The following is a 24,292-nucleotide window of genomic DNA, read 5'->3' on the forward strand; positions in this document are numbered from 1 at the left end:
TTCTTTATTTCCTGGCACCTCACTCAGATCAGCCTGCATGTACTTCCTAAACCACTCTATTTAGGGATTTGTACTATTTATCTCTAACACTTCTTTCCCCTTCTCATTAATGTCTTCCACCAACCTTTGAGCCATTTCTTTCCTTCACTGAGAAGTTTGGAAAATGGTTCATAGCCTTACCTTATTTCTAAAGCTTGCTATCACCCTGAGTGGGTTTGTGACATCCCCTTCATGGTTCATCCTGCATTTCCCTCATGAATCACAGTCATCTCCTCTTTGCTATATTAGCTATTTCTACTAAGAGCTTTCCTTAAATAGAGTACAGATTCACCCTGAATAGATTAAAGTAGTGTGACAGTTCGATTGAAAGTATAGGTTTGTCGTAAGAGAGACCTAGCTTTGAATCCTGACTCTACAGGAGTAGTTGTTTTAATTTGGACAAGCTATTTAATCTTTATAAACTGTATTTTTCCCAACTTTAACTTGGAGAGGATATTACTTACCTCAAATGATGGATGATTGAATGACATAATACATAAACCTTCTTGGCAGGTTATTCTTTCATTAATTGCTTCAATAAGCAAAAATTTGAGTACGTGGTACATATTGTACTAGACAGAGCGAAAACAACAGCCAGCAAATACAAAGCAGGGCTTCCTCTTAAAAAGCTTACAGTGGAGGCACCTGGGTGACTCAGCAGTTGAGCGTCTGCCTTTGGCTCAGGTTGTGATCCCAGGGGCCTGGGATCCAGTCCCGCATCAGGCTCCCTGTGGAGATCCTGCTTCTGTCTCTGCCTATGTCTCTGCCTCCCTCTCTGTGTCTCTCATGAATAAATAAATAAATAAATCTTTAAAGCTTACAGTGTACTGAATAATGAATAATGTATACATTCTTAATCAAATAATTACTTTAATTAAAGAACATGCAACTTAAAAGTATCATAAGGACTCTAAAGAAAAGGGAAGTTGTGCTCCATAGACAGATGGCAGAGGAAGCTGACTTCGACTGGTTATCCACAAGGCTTTCCTAAAGAGGAGGTATTTAAGCCAAGATCTGAAGATGTAATAGGCATTAACTAGATAAAGAGCTTTTTTTATTTGTTTTGTGACATGAGAAGGAGAGAACTTTTCAGGTAGAGGAAAGCATGTGCAAAGACCTTATGTTGGAAAGGATCATGTTGGATTAGGAGGATTGAAAACATGCCAGTATAACTCAGATAGTGAGGGAAAGAGCAGGTTCAGATGGGACAAGAGAAATGAGCAGAAATCAGAACATTAAAGCATTTCTATGTTATATTAAGGATTTTTGTTACTCTTCTAAGAGCAATGAGAAGCTATCAAAAAGATTTATACAGAGACATGGCATGATCACCAAGAGAGTTTATTGCTGCTCTAGGAGAAATGCTAAAGGAAGTTCTTTTGGTGGAAATGAAAGGACACTAGAAAATAATTCTAATTCACATGAGTAAATAGAGTACCAGCGAGGGTAATTACATGGGTAAATATAAAATTAAGTATTAATGTATTTTGATATATTACTTATCTTTTTTCCTAAATGATTTAAAAGACAATTGAATAAACCAATAATTATAAATCTAAATTGGGTACACAATGAATACAGATTTATAACAATAGCATAACTATGGAAACAGAGCTATTTATAATAGTAAAGCTTTAGTATACTATTGAAACTTAATTGTTATGGGGCGCCTGGGTGGCTCAGTGGTTGAACGTCTGCCTTTGGCTCAGGGCGTGATCCCAGAGGCCTGAGATAGAGTCCCACATTGGGCTCCCCACAGGGAGCCTGTTTCTCCTTCTGCCTATGTCTCTGCCTCTGCCTCTGTGTGTGTGTGTGTGTGTGTGTCTCATGAATAAATAAATAAAATCTTAAAAAAAGAACCTAAATTGTTATTAATTTCAACTGGAATAATATAATTGAGATGTTATTACTAAGAAAATAACTCAAAACTTATGGTAAAAAATGACACAAAAGACTTAAAATAGCATACAAGAAAATATCTAGGGATATTTTCTTAGGGGAAAATAAGGAGCAAAGTGACAGAAGTTCAGAGCCCCTTTTTAGTAACTATATTAAATGTAAATGGATTAAGCTCTTCATTTAACAAGCAGAGATTAATAGAATGAATATTTTAAATGATCAAACTATATTCTGTGTAGAAGAAATTCACTTTAGATTTAAAGACATAAGTTGATATAAAAAGATGGAAAGAAATATTTTATTCAGACAATAGCCAAAAGAAGATCTGGAGTGATTATATTAACAATGAAAAAAATAAAATTTAAACAAAAATTGCTGTAAGAGATAATGAAGAGCATTATATAATTATTAAAGGAATAATCTATCAAGAAGTCATAGCAACTATATACACCTAACAATAGAACCCCAAATGTATGAAACAGAAATAAACTTCCACATTTTGGTAAATTTGTTTTTTTGACAATGTTGCCAAGACAATTCAATAATAGTGAACAATAATGCAACAAATGGGGGCATCTGGGTGGCTCAGTCCATTAAGTGTCTGCCTTCAGCTCAAGTCATGATCCCAGGATCCTGGGATTGAGTCTGGCATTGGGAATCCCTATTCACCAGGGAGTCTGCTTCTCTTTCTCCTCCCTTTGCCCCCCCCCACCCCAACTCATACTCTCTCTCACTGTTTCTCAAATAAATAAATAATATCTTTAAAAAAAATAATGCAACAAATGATACTGGGAAACTAAATGTTCATATAGAAAAAAAAAATTTGAACTCCTGCCTCATACCACATATAAAAATTCAAAAATGAATTAAAGACCTGAATGTAAGAGCTAAAACTATAGAAATTTTAGAAAAAATATAGAAATAAATTTTTGTGACCTTAGATTAGGTGGTAGTTTCTTAGATATGACACCAAAAGCACAAACATACAAACAGAAAATAAATTATACTTCAACAAAATTAAAAACTTGGTGTTTCAAAGATATCACTGAGAAAGAGAAAAACCAGCACATTCTCAAGAATGGAAGATAATATTTGCAAGTCATATATATGTTATATTAAGAGGTTTTGAATATAAAAAGAATTCTTACAACTCAATAACAACAACAACGACAAAACACCAGATAACCCCATTCAAAAGTGGGCAAAGGATCTGAATAAACATCTCTTCAAAGAAAATACACAAGTGATGAATAAGCAAATAAGAAAAGCAGCTCAACCTCAGGAATTTTCAATTCAAAACCACAAAAGATATCACTAAAAGATAATAAAAAGCACTGGTGAGGATGCGAGAAATCTCAGCACTCATACATTGCTGATAGGAATGCAAAGTGGTAAATAAATAAATAAATAAATAAATAAATAAATAAAATAAATTTAAAAAAATAAATAAAATTAAAAAAAAAAAAAGGAATGCAAAGTGGTACAGTCGCTTTAGAAAACATTCCCCAAATGTTAAACATAGGGTTTCCATACAACCCATCAATGCCACTCTTAGGTGAACCCAAGAGAAATATAACATAAATCCATGCAAAAAACTTTAATGTATATTTACAACAGCTATATTCATAATAGTCAAAAAGTAGAAACCATCCAAATGTTCATTACTGATGAATGGAAAAACAAATGTGACATGTCCATACAATGAGATGGTATTTTCTCATTAAAAATAAATGAAGTATGGGTACATGCTACAACATGGATACTTTGTAAACATTATGCTAAGTAAACCAATCAGAAAAGACCACATGTAGTATGATTCCATTTATATGGAATTATACGAATTATATAGTTTGTATAAAATTATACCCAAATCTGTAGAGACAAAAAGTAAGTCACTGGTTGCCTGGGCCTAGAGAATTTGGGGGCAAAGAAGGAGTAATTAAGTGCTAAGGGACTGGGATTTCTTTTCGTGGTGCCAGGAATGTTCTAAAAGTTGACTATGTTGATAATTATATAGTTCTGCAAATATATCTAAAAACCATTGAATGGTTAAGTGGGTGGATTATATGGTATGCAAATTATATCTAAATAAAGCTGCTGTTTTACAAAACCTCAATATTAGAAAATATCTGAAAGAAACCAGTGAATTTCATTTTATAATAAAACAAAAGCTCAATTGTCTATCCCTTAGAAAAACATAGATTGGCATGCTATAGAAATTAAAGCAAAGAAGAAGCAATCTTTTTCAAAAGGCACACACACACACACACACACACACTCAAGCTGGGAGTGACTCTGAAGCATGGTGGATCAGACAAGTCTGTCTTCACAGCATATGGCTGGATCCTGTTTTCTCTTCAAAAGAAATAAAGTGGCAGTTTTTGTTACTTTAGAGGCGATCTGGCCATGACAGGAGGCTTCTTTTGTTCCATGACTAGGTAAATGGGCTGTAATGACTCCAGAGAGATCAATCATGCTTTGTTATATATGCATATTCATTTACATTTTCATTTCCTCATGAATTCATTCAAAATAAATGGAGTATCTATAGTGAGCTGGAGCTATATCAAGGTCACCCTGAGATGAAATAGATATTTTTTGGAATTGCAAGATTGGCTTTCTCCATTCTTCTCTTTACTGCTTTTCATTCTTACCCCTTCAGTGTCCCCTTACTTCTTTTGTTCAAATGTGTAACGTCCTCCAAACTCAATCCTTCATCACTAAGAAGTTCTAGGAAAATTATAGAGCTCAAATATTATCACTCTTAGAATAATTTTCTATCTTAAAAAAAGTAAATAAAAGCTGTAAACCAAAAGAAACACTAAAAGTGGGATTTTGAGCATTAAGAGGGTTTTGTGTATTCATTCATTCAACAAATATAACTTGCCTATTGAGCTCTAGAACTAGGTGATAGAAATTTTTAAAAATGAACCAGACACATGGATCCTGCCCCAATGAAGTTTATTTGTGAATATGGGTGTGGTGTGCATATAAACATACAATCTTGAGGGCACCTGGGTGGTTCAGGGGTTAAGCATCTGCTTTTCGCTCAGGTTATAATCCTGGAGTCCCGGGATCAAGTCCCACATCAGGCTGCATGCAGGGAGCCTGCTTCTCCCTCTGCCTGTGTCTCTGCCTCTCTCTCTCTGTGTCTCTCATGAATAAATAAAATCTTTAAGAAAAATGTATGATCTTGAAATACAGGGCAATGAGTATTTCTAGTTGGTGAGTACCCACTAAACTTTAGGAAATTTTTAAAAATAGAATTGACTTGAAACTTTGCTTATATTTTGTCATTTAAAAAACACATTTATATCATAGTAAATATTTGCGACAGGGAAGAGAAAAGGCTGAGGGAAAACTGGGTTTGATGAAAGGTGGACAAAAAAGACATCCGTTGAAAGGTGCGAAGGAAGCAGAAGAAATGTGGCTTAACTGTGGAAGGTCTGTGATCAAGGACCACAGCCTTGGAGGTGAACACAGTTGTGGACTTGCTAATTCCTTCTCTGACCTGCAGAAGTTTAGAATGATTCCCGGACATCGATCCACTTTTTACAGACTAACCTTAATTTTCAAAAATTTTAATGGGGTATTCACTGGACTGTCTGAAACCCCAGCGCCACATGGAGCAGGAGAGCTCTACACACAGATCGAGTCTGGTAGATTTGAGTTCCCCAGCTCAAGGGTTTTCAGGACCTAGACATAAGGCTATTGGATAAGAGCTTGGGGCACTAGAAGGAGCATGGTCCACCTAAATGCATTCCAGTTCAAATTTTTTTAAATACTTGCTAGCCTAAGAGGACATGGCTACTAGTCTTGAATCACTGGAATAGAGCTTCCTGTTATCTGAAGAAATACAAACAGGACAAATGACTCAATCTTCTCCATTCTTTCAATGTCACTGGACCATGCCTCACTCAGCCTCCCTTCGCCCACTACTGTGCTCCTCCTAGATAATGCATTTTTCTTCTGATAACTGCCTTTTCTCTCTTCCTTATCAATTTGTAACCCCTCAGTGCAATAATATAAACTAAATTTTAAAGATTAATGTGACCTAATTAAATGAAAACCCATCAAATTGGAAATGACCCATTACTCTTGATTTTCCCGAGAGGCTTTCCATTAAAATGCTTCAAAAAGGTAACTTCCCTGACTCTCCAGGGGGGGAAATTCAGTGAAGAAATAGTTCATAAGCAATCTGGGATTCTGACTTTGATATGTTTAGCCCTGTATGTTTTTACAAAACTGGAGGTCTGCATACTTCTCATTTTACAAACAAAATAATACATAAAACCCCCTACAACCAGAGAAGCCATTATAATTGGTTGACCTTAAGCAAAAATGCCTCAGAACAAACTTGTGGATGCTGGTCTGTTGGATATTTCTGGCTAAATGAAGTGCTTTGGCTGTCTCATACGGTGAGAGTTAAGTCAAGAGCGGAAACGCAGTTAATTGTCTTAGAGACACAACAGTTCTTCCCTAGCCTTCCAAGACATCCCTCACTAACCTGGAGTTATATAATGAGTTCAACTAAGTCCAAACACGTCTCTTTACATGGTAAGTTATTCATGGAAAAGTGAGCAAGTACAGAATGACATGAGACGTTCAGATCACTGGATGCCATTGAAATAAATATCTGTCAGTCACTGGCAATGGCTTTTAAAAACAAGCTGCATTTTACATTGCACGGTGTAATAAAGATCACATCACAGCCAACCTATTATCAAAGCTCAAAAACAAATAAATGTACAGTATACTTGCCAAGGCCTTTTCTCAGGTTTTATCATTGCTGACAATAGAGCCGGTGTTGTGAGAACCATGTTAGTTGGCCAATTCACACATGTCATGCTTTGTTCTCTGCCTGAACCTGCTCCTGCATGACTTTTGGACTAATGCTATTTATTTTTGTTGTTATTATTCAATGCAATTTGGCAGAAATGCAGAAATTCTGCAATCATTTAGTCAGTCTCTGAAATTCTTGTGAAATTCTTCCAGGCTGGCAAGAAAAATAACATTTCTGTACTAAGATTAAAACACCTAAGTGACACATAATTGACCTTGACAGCTTGTATTGTGGAGAAAATTGTGGGGGGATAATCAAGAGACATCATGTCTTGCCTTGACACAGGTACAAGAGCAAACAAAGGAGTATGAGATGCTGGAGGTCAGGAAACACTTCTGGTAGATCTACCTTCCTCAGCAAATATCGTTTGGGCTATCATCATGGCCAAGGCTCTGTGCTTGGCTCTGTGAGGACATGTGAGGACGTATGAGACAAAGGGCCTTCAGTGAATTATACAAGAGATGCATGTGCCAAATTTAGATGCCATGGATGGGAAAGGAAAACTGGATAGGTACCCAATTCACCTGGGGCCTAGTCCAGTCTCTGATACTAACCTGTGAGCTCAGATAAGTGTCTTTACATTGTGCTTCTGTTCCTCACCTTAAATGTCTACAACCAAATTTAGGTGTCATCTCGAAATAAGTTGACCAGTGCACCGAGTTTTCCTGGTGAAAGGGTCTGGCTCAGCAAGGTCCGGATTCTACTACCAGTCAGTCTTCCAAAGGATTCCCTTTCCTCTTAATCTGCCATGAACATTCAACATCTACTCAGAGTTTCTGAGTATCTAATGATAAAAGTTGGATTGTGGTAGCTTTATTTAAGAACATGCCATTTAGAGGATAAAATTGTTTTTCTTTTTCTTTTTTAAATATTTTATTTATTTATTCATGAGAGACACACAGAAGGAGAATCAGGCTCCCTCCGGGGAGCCCAATGTGGGACTCAATCCCAGAACCCCAGGATCATGACCTGAGCTGAAGGCAGACGCTCAATCGTTGAGCCACCCAGTTGTCCCAAAACTGCTTTTCAAATACAGTTTTTATAAACTCTCCAAATGTTGAGGTAAATGACATCACTGTGGCAACATCTGAATAGCTCATAGCTAATTCTTCATTTAAAATGTATTGTTATTATTCCATTTCTATTTGCAGAACTACCGTTATATGGTGCGATTCAAGTTCTGGAAAGACCATACGGTCTGCTGGGCAGATACTGTCCCACGAGCACCTGCTGTGGGCGAGGGTGCAATCGCAGACGTCCACTGTCCCCAGGTCTGGGCCACTTTTAGCACAGGAAGGCATGCCACGAGCAAGAAATACGACCTGGGATTATATTCTAAATGTGATTAACAGCTCCTCTCTCTACTTCTCAGCAGTGTAGCTGGAAAGACAGAGTAAGTATATATTTCTAACGCCACTGACCAAAAACGAGGGCCAGCAATTAAACTTATTCCACAACCTAGGAGAAATTCCGAATAAGCAGAAGATAGTGCTAAAGCCTCCAGATGTCAAAAACAAGTAAAATCTGGCTGCCAGAATGTAGGCAGTCAGCCCCCTCCCCCACCCCACCCCCGTTTTAGAAATATAAGAGACGCCCTAAGATTGCCCCCGTGCTGTGGATTGTGAATCTGGCACAGAGGGATTGCGATGAAGCCTCCAAGCTGCCGAAATCCTTCCACCTCCACCGGCACTTTTCTTCTCTTATCCATTCAAGCTTTCAGCTTACAGGAGCAACTGAGAGCAGAAGTGGATTCATGGTGAGGCATTGTATTCAGGAAGGTGTAGACTCTGCCAGTAAAATACTCCAAGCAGAAGTGGGGAGAGGAAGAGCCACCTCGATAGCAGTGCAGTCTATCTTGGCCTAAAAGCTTGCCAACCTCTGCTGTATATTATAATTGGCCAAGATATGAGAGGGCATCCCTAGAGAATGGGATCATGGGGACGCAGTAAAGGGGCAAGAAGCAAGACAGGGACAAGACAAGATATTTAGAACCCCAGGGACGACAAAGACAGATGTCGTGCCTGCTTTGCAATTTCACCATGGAACAGTAAACCCAGTTCACAGATATGGATCCTCTTCGGTTCATAATCCCTCTCATGGGGCATCTGCATGGCCCACTTGGTGAGGTGACCGCCTTCAGCTCAGGTCATGATTCTCTGATCTTAGGATGGGGCTAAGGTGGAGCTCCCTGCTCAGTGGGAGTCAGCTTCTCCCTCTCCCTCTGCCTCCTCTGGCCTGCTCATGCTCTGTCTCTCTCTCTTTCAAATAAATAAAGTCATATATATATATATATTCCCTCTCATGCTTTTATCTGATTCACTTTCATTTAAGATTTGAAGTTAATATAGTCATTTTCTTAGTTTCCAAAACCTGAAATTATTTTTTTCCCTCAAGATGGTGAGCTAGGCAAGAGTCTTCATGCAAATGCTATATGGGGGTATATACTCAAAAAAGTCATTTTCACACATCTCTTTCAATTGCAGGTTATGCTAACCCAGAGAAAGTATGTATGACTAACCATTGCAAATAATACAGGAGAAAAATACTATTTGTATGTTTGTTTTCCTCCTCAGTTGAAAGAAAGGTCACTAACAATTCTTTTCCAACATGAGCGAAATTGTTTCAAATAATCAGCCCATGTTAAAAAAAATGATTTTGAGACAAATAAAATATTTAAGCCATAAGGTTGGAATGTAAAACAATATCACCAAGATAAAAGAAATGCCTGTTTATATAGAAAACAGACTTGATATTTTCAATGAGGAAAAAAAAACCAACAGCATTCAAAGGGATTTTAATATGCCTCCGAAGGCAGTGTACCCAAAAAGTGTTTTTTTATCCTTTCATGTAGTCTTTTCGACTTCCAAGTGCTATGTTCCCAAAGGTCACATGTGATCTGATTAAGTGGAAGCAAAGAAAGAGGTCAGCTATGAAGTTCACAGAAAGTTCCTAGGGCTGAATGGGCTAGTGCACAGAGAAGTCCCGTTAAGGGAGCAACCCAGTTTGGGTCTCTCTAGGTGCTTAATTTGGAGGCTCAGAATCTATCAGCCTCCCTAAAATCACCACGTTCTCAGGGATCTCTGTAACAGGAGTCACTGATGGCACCCAGCACACTCAGTGGAGTAAGAGGCTGCTTCAGGCTTTGGTACTGGTACTCAATGTTAGGAAATCACATCAGAGAGTTCGCTGAACTTACAGCCAGCCTAAGCATTTCTAGCTAGCGTATAAAAGCATTCCAGAGGTGAAGAATGGCAAAAATGATAGTACTTTTCAAGCTTTGGGTTTTTACCCCCAAATAAAATGCTATAAAAAACAGTATGCATGTCTTCGTTATTCATTCACTCACTCATTCATTCTTTTTTTTTTTTTTAAGATTTATTTATTTGAGAGAGAGAGAGCGAGGGCATGCGAGCAGGGGGGCAAGAGCAGAGAGGGAGAGAATCTTAAGCAGACTCCAGGCTGAGTGCAGAGCCCAACATGGGACTGGATCCCTTGACCCTGAGATGACCACCTGAGCTGAATCCAAGTGGAACACAAAGCCAGCTGAGCAACCCAGGCACCCCTCATTCATTCACTCCAACAAATACTTACTAAACATCTACTCTGCATGGGAAATAGGATGGGGCATCAGAAGAGTCCTTATCTTTTAGAAATTTATATCCAAACAGATACACAAGGGGGTTGCTATGAAATAAAGAGAAGTGGAAGGTCTCTGTGAGAGGCCTGGAAGTATATTTGTACACCACTTGGGCTTCCCATCACACTCTAAAACTTACTGGACTAGAATACGAATGCTAAACCACTTCTTAAAAGAAACGAGGGAAGGGGAAGGGGAGGGGAAGTGAAATGGAGGGTAAAGGAAGGGAATAGAAGGAAAAAGTAGGGAGGGGAAGCAGAAGGAAAGGGAAAGGGAGGGAAGGGAAAGAGAAGGGAAGGGAAAGGGAAGGAAGGGGTATGGAAGGAAAGGAAGGGAAGGGAAGGGAAGGGAAGGGAAGGGAAGGGAAGGGAAGGGAAGGGAAGGGAAGAAATAACCGTCAAAGTGCTTACTGTCCTAATAGTGAGAAAGTAGCATCATGAACATATAAGTATCATAACAATGGCAAAATGTTCTCAATGTTTACTTTATAATTGTGTTCATGAATTTTCCCCAAAACACAGACTTTAAAATTAATGGCAGATCTAGCATCAATAATGAGTTCACAGAGCCAATGACTTACTAAACGGTGCAGGGCATTTGGGATGTTTCACCACATGGTTGGTATTTCCTTTACAATCCACCCTGGCTTAAGCTTAAAAGCCTACTGTGTTTTAAAAATGTTCAAGACCATCAGCGAAGGTGTTGGACTGAATTCCGATTCTTACATTCCATTGCTTTGTGAGCTTCTAACATTCCACTCCTTTTGTGATCCATATTCTGGGTTTCCACTCTCCAAGAAGGAAAGACAGATTTTTATTTGCATTCATCTGGACAATGTGTGTGCTTTAAAATTTCCATAGCTCTACCACTGCTTGTGAACTGTGAACTGTCTGCAAGCTCAAGCGGTACCTGGATCTACAGAGCTGTGCTTCTGGTTGAAAATGAAGAAAAGCTTCCAACAAAGATCAGAGGGCAAATTGGGTGATTTTGAAACTTAACAGGTCTTCTTATTGCAAACTCCTCAGGAGAGAGAAGGGGCCAGCAAAGTGGAGAAATGAGGGCACAGCCGAAATTAGGCAAGGGGTGTCGGGAGGTAGAAATCAAATCTATTTAAATTTCACAAAATCAGAATGTATAAAGTGAACCTAGCCACCACTAGTGTTGCTCAAATTCCATTCTGAGACTTAGTCATTAATATTTAGCATTTTTTGTGATTACTTTATAGACATGATGTCATTGTTTCAGAGTGTTTTACTAATCACCAATGACACAGTTGCCAGAGAGCAAAGTTACAATGTAGTGATGTTATGAGTGGAAAATGCTGCAATTGTGGTGGGGATGGGGGTGGGGAGAGAGAAGTTCAGATTAAGTTCAAGGCATTTCACTTGGATTTTCTGGGTGAACCAAATCTAGACTTCTCGGGGGGTTCTACATCTTAGAACCATGTTTAGAAACTCCCCGTTTTATTGTTTTAAAAAAATACCTATAAAAGTTAAAGCTTCTGAAATGGGGATCTTGGGGAAAGGGAATAAAACCACAGACATTCCAGCAAAAACAACCTTCTTCTTTTTGACAACTCCAGGTTTAGACATTCCTTAGGTTTATTACCACAAAGCAGACCAGGCTGGCAAAGGAGCCAGCAGGCCCCGCGGTCCTTCTGTGCAGCGCGCTTGCAACAGCTGCTCTGACTAACGCACCTCCCGGGGGTGATGGATGTGCCCACTGCCGGGGAAGACCCAGGCGGATGCAGATGTTGCTGCATGAGGAGGTGATATGCATTTGTGATCTGAGGCTCAAAGTGGAGCTGCCAGGGCATGTGTGATGAATGGAGACAGACTCTGTGAACATTCTTGGCTGGGCCACGAGAGAGGGACCTGGGATGTGTAAACCCCAGGCCCTGGTATGGATTTTTGCTTCAGAGCTGCTGTTCTTTTCCCTTCCTTCACCCAAAACCTCGACACTGCTTTCGATCTCTCATCTACTCACCTTATTTCATCCCGGCTTTAGCTGCTCTAATGATGGAGCTTGATCAAAGGCAGAGGCATACTCCTCTGGTAGGAAGGCAGTTCAGACTCTTCTGCAGATTTTGAAGTGGAACTTGGTTAAGTGAAATGTGGAATGGTGGGGAAACTATCCCATGCATAGATCCTGAAGAAAGATACCTTGAGTTGTTGCATGAAAAGAAGCACAAACTCATCTAGGTCTTTATTTCTTTGTTCAGAAGGACTCTCTGTTCCTGTTTTCCTAGCCCTGGGGATCACGAGGAGATTTAATTATACTGGACTTTCTCTCCACTCATCAGCAGAAAAGTGCAGAATAAATGTAAGCGTATTAGAGATTGTTAGGGGTCAGAGGCTGAGAAACCAGTTGCTCTAATTATGTGAATATCTTCTTTCCCAGAGACGCACTTGAATAGAGATTACAGAAACTCTGAAATAAAGCAAACACCAGCTACAGAGCAACTTCTGCCTCAAGAAACCCCTCCTTTCAGATGTTTGCAATTGTGATAGCAGGTACGTCGTGTTAGGTTTAGTGTGATGTGTGCCTGGTAATGAAACTATTTAACCACCCCCCCACCCCCCAGCCTGGTAATCATACCACCAACTAAACCTACTGTGAAGAGTTATAAAAATACACAGAGAAAACTGATAACTAACTAAGCAGAATAGATAGGAATCATATTATTTATTCCCCAAACTTCACACAGCTTACACAAAAAACACTTTGGAAAAATCACATATATTCCTGAAACAAATGTGACTAAAAGAAGCTAAGGATTCTGAAAAGTAACAAGACAATCAGAAAATACCAAAAAGACAATACATAGGGAGAAAGATGTTTAGGCAAAACTTCATAAATCCCACGTCTCAAAAGAATCTCTTAAATGGAAAAATAATTTAATCTATAACTTCAAAATAAATAGTACTTTCTCATTTAAAAGCACATAACTTGTTAAATAATAGCAAATTAACATACATATAATTATTTTGCTAAAGCGGTTCCTCTTGCCACTTCTCCATGACCTAGGTGGCATTCATAGATTTTGGGTTTTATCTTTGTCTCTGGTAGCTTTTTACAAATGGCTTGTAAGTTCAATTTCTGAGTGGAGGTTTTCTTAATTTCTCATCTATTGCATTGGTTTCTGGAGATTCCCAAGGTCAGGCAAGTAAGGCATTCACCTATAGCACAAGATTCAAGTGATGTCAATAAATGCAGTAATCAAGGTAGGTATTTTAATACAGTATTTTAAACGATGAAAATTAATGCAAAAAATTCATAATGAACCAAATGTCCACATTCTAAATAAAGATGGGATCTATTCCTGTACTGAAAGAATCGGCCTCCCAATCGTCACCTAATTCAGGCCCCGCTTGTTAAAAATATTCTTGCTTGTTTATGGAACACCTGGGTGGCTCAGCAGTTGAGCACCTGCCTTTGGCCCAGGGCATGATCCTGGAGTCCTGGGATTGAGTCCCACATCGGGTTCCCTGCATGGAGCCTGCTTCTCTTTCTGCCTAGGTCTCTGCCTCTGTGTGTGTGTGTCTCTCGTGAATAAATAAATAAAATCCTTTATAAGAAAAATAATATTCTTGCTTGTTCATTGACTGATAATATCACCCATTATATTGGCCAACCAGAACACTATCACCGGCAGATGTAAGTTGCATGTTTTCGCATCCTACACAAACACCTATGAAGTGAGGAATTCGAAGGAAGGAGTGAAGACGCGAATGAGAGAAAGAAGGATGGAAGAGATTTAGAGAATATTAAAATTGTGTTTTAAAGAAATTTCCCAGAATCTTTTTATTAGCATTATTTCCCAGTCTCCCCTCCATATCTATCAATAAAGGTGATAAATAAACAATCCAGTAAGGTTGCCTTAGCCAAGACAGAAGAGTTCCCATTCAAGCCAGATCTTAAGATAATGCAGGAAAAGGGGTGTTAAATATGAATGACAGGTAAGAGAAAGAGTGCTTTCTATCATGTACCATCCTTCTCTATGTGTTTCATTTATCAGTCTTGGGGTGCATGGCCCCTGAGAACCATTCATACTGCTCTGAGAGAAATGAACTTGGTACTCTTGAAATACTATTTTCCATTTCAAAATCAGGACTTCCAGAAAAATGTTAGTGTGAAGAGGTCAGACAAAAATGTTTTGTCTGATAACCTTATAAACGTTGGAGGGCTTTGACATGAAGTTAATTGTGAAATGTTTAAATTTCACAAATGTCTACAACTCAGACTCATGAAGTTATAAGTAGGGCAAATTGTTCAATCAGTTGGAGGATGTCGAGGGGTGGCCCAAGCAGGGTAGGGCAAAAGCTAAGTCAGCTTTGGAAAACACCCATTGGCCAGTTCCATCATATCAGCTACCCAAGGCCATCTGCTGTCTTCCTATGTCTCTCAAGTCTATGTTACATCCCTAGCTTTGTGTGCAGCCTGTGAAATGAACTCTCTCCAAAGCTTGTCCAGACGAAGGATCATTTTTCAAATACCACATACATTCGAAACATGTGCAGCAAATGCCAGTTTGAAAAGCCCAGATCAGCAGGAGATGGCATCCTGCACTTAGAGACAGATCTAAAGGGACTGAAGGAGAACAAAACCTTATACATGAGCTTCTCTGCTAAGAAGCATGTTAGGTTCAGAATGGTAATAGAAAAATGTCTTTGCTGGTAAGTCCAACAGGCCTCTCCAGGGAAAAGTAAAGCAACCTGTGGCTATGTGTTTTGCTCTGGTGCACAGTTCTGGGTGATTCTATGAAAATTCATATATTGGAATTTGTGGGCAGGAAACTTCAGTGATGGCTACGAAAGCTCACATTCCCGCAGAGGCTGCCTCTCACTAGTGACTGGCGCTCATCGATGAGTACCTCAGAGGATAGTGTGAGGTTTTGAAATAACAAAGTCTTAAATTTCTAATTATGTTAATTATTAAATGTCTTACTGTGGACAAATGATTTCAAATCTTTGAATACTTCTCCCTTAAAAAAAAAAGGAGTTGTAAGATTTTGCCTAAGTATAACTGAGCTAATAATGTGAAATCACATAGTTCATTTCTTTCTTTGTTACTAGGTACTCTCAAAGGTTTGAATGATTCAGCCTCCTGAAACTTTAAAGACCTAAGACTTTTAATTTGTTAGAGACCAATGATAGAAATAGAACTATTTACTATAATAACAGCAGCACTGATACCATATCTTCAAGAGAACAAGTAACACCCAACAAAAGAGGAAAAAGTCCAAACACATACTGAAAATATTTTACCTCACTATGTAAGCAAAGATATTCAAATTCAGGAGGAAACTTGGTTTTTTTTTCCCACTTGTGAAACTAAAAGTTGTAGTTTAAAGATATTATTAAATGCTGATAGGTGAGTGATGAAATAAGAATCTTATTTTGTATATTCCAGAGGCAATGGTTTTCACAAACTTTTGAAAACATTCTGAAAATAAATATCAAGAAACTTACATTTTTCTTACCTTTTTGACTCTTGGGAATATGAGAGTATAATCTGCAATCAAAATTTGAATTTACTACACAGTAGTATTTATCTCACAAAAGATCTAAAACACAAAAGGGAGAGAATGGAAATTTGTGTCCAATATCAATAAAATAGTTAAGCAAATTATATCTCCTCCTGCGTGGAATAATATTCTGCATTCATTAGGAAACTGTGAACATTTATGTACTAATTTATTTGATATCAGTATGCAATACCCAATAAGCAATATAGACATAATGATTTTTAAATATGCAAAAAGGCCAAGATATAGTGATTGTTTCTGTTTTTCATGATTATAATAATTGGGGAAAATTAAATTTTTAAAACCTAAAAAACCCACAGAAATGTGTAGACCCAACAGTCATATTCTAATGGCAAAATATCCTTACAGAAGGTTAGTGAAATATTTAGTGAAAAATACTGCTCTTCTACATTTTTCCTGAAATGTTGATTAACAAAATATATTATGATCTTGAGAATTTCACAATGGCCTTTGGATTCATGTTATGGTTATAAAAATACAACTTTAGTACCATCACCTCACTCTAAGGAAAGCAAATGACTAATGGAGCATTTGCAGGTCTGTAGAGCTACCCGCATAACAGGTTCCGCTGGCTCTGGAGAGTACCAGCACTTAATATGGCTAACACAAATTCTGTTTGGAATTGATGCTCTGATCATGCCATCTCCTTTAGATGAAATCCGATAGCCTCTCACTCAACAGATGTGTGTTTGTTGTCTGTGGCAACGGAAAGATTCCCAATGATAAGGTGGGAAGCAAGTACACAATCAGAAGTACACCTAGGAATCCCTATTTTCAAGGGGGTTATGGCTCTACCTCCCTGAAATCTCTGGCATCTGTTCTTTTGCTCTCTCTCTCTCTCTGTCTCTCTCTCTCCCTTTCTCTCTGTATCTCTGTCTCTGTCAGAACTCTTTAAGGCTTCTTCTAGGCATCTCACTAATTCATGTTTTTCTGCATCAAGACTAGCTTTAAAGTGTGAGCACAGCATTCTTCCAAACTTACTTTATAGTTAACTTCTTGATAAGTGGCATTTTTAAAGACAGCATGTTGTAAGTTTATGTCTACATGTAAAATGAGTTTAAAGATCTGGAATGGATCTGCTAACACCCAAATTTATATATTGATACTTATTTTTAGTAGCTGTTAAATCTAACCACACAGTCTTAATCTAATTCTAGTCCCATATGCCTTTTCTGCATAAAGATATGCCAGGTGCTGGATTACAAGTTCTGAGGGCAAAGACCAGGCTTTATGTTTTTCTATTACCCTGACCCTCCCCTATATTTAGCTCTGTCCCAAGTTAGAGAAAGCCATGTAGTCATCCATCAAATCCTTATTGGATACCTTCTAGACGATGTAGGTGCTAGGACCCATCAGGGAATAAGGCAGTGTCTGTGCTCTTATGCAGATTATATTTCCATGAGCGGGAACTGAGAACAAACAATGGAATGGGAAGGGAGTGCGGTGGATGTTTCCCAGGGCTCTGCTGAGATGTGAACTAAGGGGATAGGAGACTGGCTGGCTGGCTGCCCTAGACTGGAAAGAACTCTTGGAGGTGGTAATATTTATGGTGGAACAGAAGGGACAAGAAGAGCCCACACATGAGCATATTGTTGGGAAAAGCATATCAGGCTGGAGGTGGGGAGGGTTCAGGTAAAGTCCATACAGTGAGAAAGAGTGGGAGAAACAGAAACAGAAGTGAAACTGTTAGAGCTTAGCTTGGAAGGAGGAAAGTGGCGTGAGGTGAGTCAGAGGCCAATAAAGGTACAACTCATGTAGAGCTTCATAATGATGTGCTCAGAATCTCCTGAAATTCCTTTTTTTTTTTTTTGAAATTTCTTGACGCTGCATTAACTCCCAATTATTGGAGTTTGGGAAATACGGTTACTCTCTGTGAGACTCAGTTTTTTCCGTCTTGAGAGTATTGGTATTTATATCACATAATTTTACATAATGTTCATTGATACCAAATATATGAAAGGGCCTCACACAATCCCTTACATCCACTAGAATATAAATTTAAGTTGGATATGATTTTATTTGCATGACAGTAAAATATTTCCTAGCAGCTGTAAGGCAAGCTGAATAAAATGATTGTAGTATAGGAAGAACAGGAAAAGTATGCGTTCAATGAAGATGAACTGCCTAACTTTGGAAGTTGTAACACACCACTAAAAGAGAGTAAGGGTAGACCTATCAGACTCCTTTACCAGGAACGGTGTGAGTTAATTTTTTCTTCTTTTTTAAATAAGAGAAAATGACAATAAAGCAAAGAACATTTGTGTGCACAATGTGGAAAAATTCTCTTTTTTCAAATTACTCATCAGCAGAATGACCCATGACAGAAAGTTCAAGTCCTTTTTAATTATAAACCTTATTTGTATGCTAATATATTCATCTTGGGAAAACTCTATTTTGTGAACAAATGAGTTCTTACATGAATTATGAATATAAATATGGATTAAATTAGATAGCTCCCAAATTTCAATTCTCTCTTTTTTTTCCTACACAGGACAGGGAATATTATTCAAGCATGTAGCAGTGAATAGTTGGGCTTCAGCCTGTATTTTTCTCACTTCCCAGGATCTCAGTGAAGAAAATCAAGTCTCCAATAATCCAGATGGCCACTGAATGTCCAGTATGAGTCCAACCCAGTGAGCCTTTCGGACCTGTGTCCCTCAGACTGCTGTGGGCACCTCAGATTCTGTTCCCATTATTCCTCTCTATATGAGCCTTTTTATTCAAACATAAAAGGTTCCCCCCCCCCCCGATACTGCTTTATTAGGAGTAGGGTGTAGTATTTTTAAACCACAGAGGTTTGTAGCAACTTGGATGTTCAGGCAACAACTCAGAAGGGCAGCTTGTAGAGAAGAACCTCACTGTGCACAGTAACTGCCAGGAAAATTCTAGAGAAAATGAGGAGACTACCCGCCAGATAGCAAACTATATTGCAAAGCTACAGAAATTAATATATTCTCAAACAGAGAAAAATAAAGAATCCAGAACCAGAACTAAATAGCAAGTAATGACTTGTAATTGATAAAGGGGACATTTAATACCAGTGGAGAAAAGCTGGCTTATTCAATAAATGGTATTGGCCGTGTCACTCCCTCATCAAAATAAATTCCAGATGAACCTTTAAGCACTTAAACATGAACCATAAAAGTGCTAAAATAAATCATGAAAGAATTTTTTATAATCTTGGAAAGGGAAGCTTTTATAAACATAACACAAATCCAGAAGCCATTGAAAACATTAAAAAAAAATCTGTATGACACAATGCCATTAATGAAGTATTAACTATACCAAAAATGTGGTGAGACAAGATATGGCTTTTATTTCCTTCATGAAAAAGCTCCTCTAAATTGTTTTTTAAACAAGCAAAACCCAAGAGAAAAACAACATAACAGAGAGATTACAAAAAAGAGAAATACAAATGGCTCAAAGATATAAAAAGATTATTAACTTCCCTCGGAAGATAAGAAATACAAATTAGAACTGTAACCTAATGTTACTCTCAGATTAGCAAAACTCAAAAAAAAATTGATAATACAAAGACAAGGGAGCCCTCCTTTCACTATCAATAAGAAGAGAAAAACACAGGCTGTGAAGTATACTTGGAAGACAGCTCCTAAAATTCAAAATGCACATTTTCAGTGACCAGAAGATTCTACTTCCAGGAATTTGTGCTACTGAGATATTCCTCATAACATTGACCCAAGAAAAATCACAGCAGTATTTTTTTAAACATCAGAAGATTGGAAACAAGCTAAATATTCATCAATAGGGGACTTACTAAAGAAAGGAAAAACGGTCTATCTGTAAATGGTATTTTATGCCTCCATTAGAAAGGAAGAGGCAGCAGCTTTAGAATAAACTTGAAGCTCCAGAAAGGGAACAAAATAAAGGTTCAGAACTATAGGAATTCACCATCTATAATAAAGGAGGAACATGTCTCCAAATGTGTTTGCATATGCATAAAACATTCCTGAAAATGTCTAAGACAGACCTAGACACCAATGGTGGCCGATCTCAGGGAGAAAAACTGGGTGTCTGAGGTTATGGGTGGTGGGAGGATTATTTCACTCTTTTCTGTTTAGAACCCATGGGATTTTGTACAAAGTCCATTTATTACATGTCCCCTAAGTTAATGGACTTTATTTTTTTTTATTTTATTTTTTATGGACTTTAATTTTTAATTAAATTTTATTAAATTTTTACTTATTACATTTTATTAAATTAATAATAACTTTATGATTAATTAAATTACTTATTGTATCTAGGGGTACCTGGATGACTCAGTCGGTTAGCATCAAACTCTTGGTTTCAGCTTAGATAATGATCTCAGGGTTGTGAGTTCAAGCCCTGTGTGGGGCTCTTCGCTCAGCACGCAGTCTACTCAAGATTCTCTCTCTCTCCCTCCGCCCCTTCCCCTGCTCGCTTAAGCTCTTTAAAGTAAATAAATACATTGGGATGCCTGGGTGGCTCAGTGGTTGAGCGCCTGCCTTTGGCCCAGGGCGTGATCTGGAGTCCCAGGATCAAGTCCCACATCGGGGTGCCTGAGACAGAGAGAGAAGCAGGCATGGAGCCTTATCTTTCTCTCTCTACCTATATCTCTGCCTCTCTCTGTGTGTGTCTCTCATGAATAAATAAAGTCTTAAAAAAATAAATATATAAGATCTCTAAAAAAAAGAATATTGTACTCTACACACTCTAAATATTGTATTGCGTAACTCTAAGCACAGAGAATTATGGTGGGCACACATCAAGAAAAAGAAAAGAGAGTCACAGAAGGATCTTCCTTGGTGCAGCTTCTGACAATACAGAAAGAACCCTTCTCTGTGTGCAACTAAATATCAACCTAATTTCAGTTGAATTCTATTTTTCTCAGTACAAACTGACCATCCAATTTTACGCAGTATCAGACCCCTCAAAAATACACAGATGCCCTTACTTGAGTTCAATCTGTTTTGCAATAACTTTTTGCACAATAACAATTTTGTTCCAGCTGAGCTGTTCCACAATGGTGATGTCCCAGTAAGAGTGCTCACCATGTGTATCTCAGGGACCCTTAATCTCTCTGGTTTTGATATTGTTTCATCTGTTTATTACTTCTGTGTCCTTGAGCAAATAGTTATAAATAATCTATATTATGGAGACAGCAGAAGTACCAGCCTACGGACATTCAGATTACTGGTTCAGAAATAACTTACTGTATCCCCACTTCCTTCCATGGGTCAGAGTGGTTTACATATCCCTTTGACTTGCATTTGTCTCTGTGACTTTTTTTTTCCAGTCAATGAGGATGAGTGACTAAAGGCTGGAAAGTTCCCTACAACTGAGCTTCCTATGGTGCATGTCTGCCATCAGCAGGAGAACATGATGGAGCTAACCTGCTAGAAAAAGAAGAGAGACACAGAAGGATGCCTGGGTCGCTCCGATGGTTAAGCATCTGCCTTCAGCTCAGATCATGATCCTGGGGTCCTGGATTAAGCCCCACATCAGGCTCCCTGCTCTGCAGGGAACCTGCTTTTCCCTCTTCTGCCTCACCACCCACCTCCCTGCTTGTGCTTTCTTTCACTATCTCTCAAATAAATAAACACAATCTTTAAAAGAGAGAGAGAGAGAAGCAGAGCAAAGAAATCTCAGCTGAGTTCAAGCTAGATCAGCAGATTTTCAGACAGTGCAGCAAGCCCACCAAGAACAGCCTTCCCCAAACACTGAGAAGCTGAAGAAATGTTTGCTGCTATATGCTGATGAAATTTTGTGGGTGTCTGTTACATGGCATTAATTTTGACATGGTTAACTGCCTATATAACTATCAGTTTAGGAAAATTAAGAGAAAAAGCACAGAGAATTATGGTGGGCACACATCAAGCACTCTCTAAAAATTTCCTATTGCAATTGTCTTCATAGATGTTACTCATGTCTCTGATATTGTTCAGATATTAGCTATGGATCTGTTCTATTTCTTCTGCTGGAGATAGCTGCCTCCCTGGTTGCCATGTAGCCTTTTGGGTGTCACTCAAATTTTCCCAGCACAGGAGAGTTTCTTTCTTAATCTCATATGACACACACGCACCCCTAAACCTAGCACGCCTTTAACACGACACATCATGTCATGCATCCTTACCTCTTTAATTCATTTCCCTCTATTCTTACTGCCCTACTCTGTCTCACGAGAGCAGGGAGGCCAATGACTATTCCCATTCTTCGTGACTCTGGCTTCAGGCAGGATTCTATTCTGGAGGAGTTCCAACAAGGAGTGTGATTCTTGGTGATTATTTCCTGTTTCTCGACTTCAGATTTCTCATTTGCAAAATGAGGTGTTAGGTTATGCCCTCTTTGAGAAGTCCTCCACCTCCATTTCCTCGATTTAAACGAAATAAAGCAGAAGTACATAAGCAGTTTCTTCTGAACTGATAAACTCTGAGGTTTTGTTTCCCTACTTGTTTAAAACTTAAGAGGGACAGAAGAACATCTTTGACACGTTTTTAAAGGTTCTTAACAAGGTCATGCCAAAAACATTATCGTTGTTATTCAAAATGAAAAGTTTTACTCACCAAGAATCTTCTAACTTTTAATTTGATTTTTCTGATTCCAGAATATTTTCTTTGAAATGTCTCATAACACACCATCTGGGTTACTTTATGATATATAGATTCTATAGAAATGATGTATGATACAATGACAGTGGAAATCCCTATTTATCTTCATGGTTGTTGATTTAATATTTAATGCACATCCTGAAATTGGAAACTTCATTATTAAGATTCTTTTTCTATTCCATTATAATTCTAGAACACAATTTTTAAAAACCCATAATTTGAAACCTTTAAATAATGTTTCATATATTTGAGGTGAATTTATTGCATATTGGAGAAACACAAGAAAGTATAAAAATATCTCATATTTTAAGTATATTCTGAGAGAGAGGGGGAGACAGAGAGAGGTGAGTGAGAGAGAGAGGTATGTTCCATCTAATCCACTAATCAAGGTTACCATAATTAGAAGTTTAGTGGGTATTATTTCAACTTTTTTTGGTCTTACATGCAGATATACATGCACACAGAATTTATTTTGCAAGCACAGTATCCTATCGCTATATAACTTCTTTTTCACCTTAAAAATTTACAGTGAGAAATTGGCATGGCCCTCTCTAATAGCTGCATAATAAAACGGTGTATCGATATGCTGTGATAATTTAGAAAATATGCTGTTATGACTTGGGTTGTTTCCATTTGTCCTTACAGAGGATATGGATTGGACCCCTTATTTATGTATCATTATATGTGTGAGTAAGCATTTCTGGGGATCACTGTCAAAAACTGAAATTGCTGAATCATAGCATCTGTTCATTGTTTGTCTTGTTAAATACGTCCAAATGACCTTCCAAAGAAGTTGTGCCAAAATACAGCCCTGCCAACCCTGTCTTATACTCTATTTCTCCATCTCCCTGATAAGCTGGGTGGTTACATTTTATTTATTTGCTAGGGAACTGCGACAGATAAAAATGATGTTAGTTTGCTTCTGTCTAATGATATAACCGCTGTCTTTATGCCTTCTTACATTAAATATTTTTATTTTATGAATTGCTATCTGTTCATATCTTATCACCTTTTTTCTATTGAGTATTTTTATCTCGTTGAATTTTAGTAGCTGTTTGTATATCTAGATATGGACCCTATGTGTTGCAAATATTTTATTCTCAGGTACCTCTTAAGTTTCAATGTGACTTGTATTTTTCCCAATCATAAGTTGTCTGACACTGAAATAGTTTGAGTGTTAAACCTTCTTCAGAAGGCTTTCGATAGCCCAGAATCACAAACATGTCCCTGTATTTTCTTCTTGTCATATTTCGAAAATTAAGTGAATCCAGGGCCATCTGTACCCCACATCAAAGACCTGGAAAACCCAGAAACATTAACATTGGATTCTGTTTTTAACAACAATTCTGCATACAGCCTCATATTCCCAAACCAACACCCCCCAGATACTGTAAGTTTTAGAGATGCTGCCCAAGCAGCTCCTCCACTTGGTGGAGCCCATGTATATCTCTGGAAATCTGCTCTGGGATCACAGGCCTCCTCTCTGAGGGTGGGATTTAGCCAGCTTCCATCTTGCCTGAGGACAAACCAAAGGAATTGGCTGGAAACCTTGGCACCAAGGATTGATAAAACTTGGCGTATATTACCAAGGTCAAGGACGGAATCTCTTTCCACATTAGATCTCAGAGATTGTTATCATTCTGTCATCAATAATAGCAGCCCACACTCTGCTAACAATACAAAGGAGACATGATGTTGGAGCCAAATTATACCTTAAAGGTGGAATAACTGACCTCATG

The 24,292-nt window shown here is 38.2% G+C and overlaps 2 long non-coding RNA genes across 10 annotated transcripts in view; one reads left to right on the plus strand and one right to left on the minus strand.

Annotated features, from left to right (window-relative positions):
- LOC144295836 (uncharacterized) overlaps positions 1-11,143 on the minus strand; it is a 51,913-nt gene extending 40,770 nt beyond the window's left edge. For both annotated transcript variants that reach the window (XR_013362925.1, XR_013362926.1), the window contains exon 1: positions 10,999-11,143. This is a non-coding gene — a long non-coding RNA (uncharacterized LOC144295836). The remainder of the gene's footprint in view (positions 1-10,998) is intronic.
- Positions 11,144-11,170: 27 nt separating this feature from the next.
- LOC144295837 (uncharacterized) lies at positions 11,171-23,500 on the plus strand. Of its 8 annotated transcripts, XR_013362934.1 has the most exons (6): positions 11,171-11,511; positions 12,001-12,186; positions 12,640-12,740; positions 12,819-12,931; positions 13,567-13,642; positions 14,057-14,190. It is a non-coding gene; the product is annotated as an uncharacterized LOC144295837 (long non-coding RNA). The 8 variants fall into 8 exon arrangements; XR_013362930.1 differs by lacking the exons at positions 13,567-13,642; positions 14,057-14,190 and adding an exon at positions 21,242-23,500; XR_013362932.1 differs by lacking the exons at positions 13,567-13,642; positions 14,057-14,190 and adding an exon at positions 18,458-20,113.
- The last annotated feature ends 792 nt before the right edge of the window (positions 23,501-24,292 follow it).

The sequence above is a fragment of the Canis aureus genome, chromosome 24, assembly GCF_053574225.1.
Source record: "Canis aureus isolate CA01 chromosome 24, VMU_Caureus_v.1.0, whole genome shotgun sequence".
Taxonomy (NCBI): domain Eukaryota; kingdom Metazoa; phylum Chordata; class Mammalia; order Carnivora; family Canidae; genus Canis; species Canis aureus.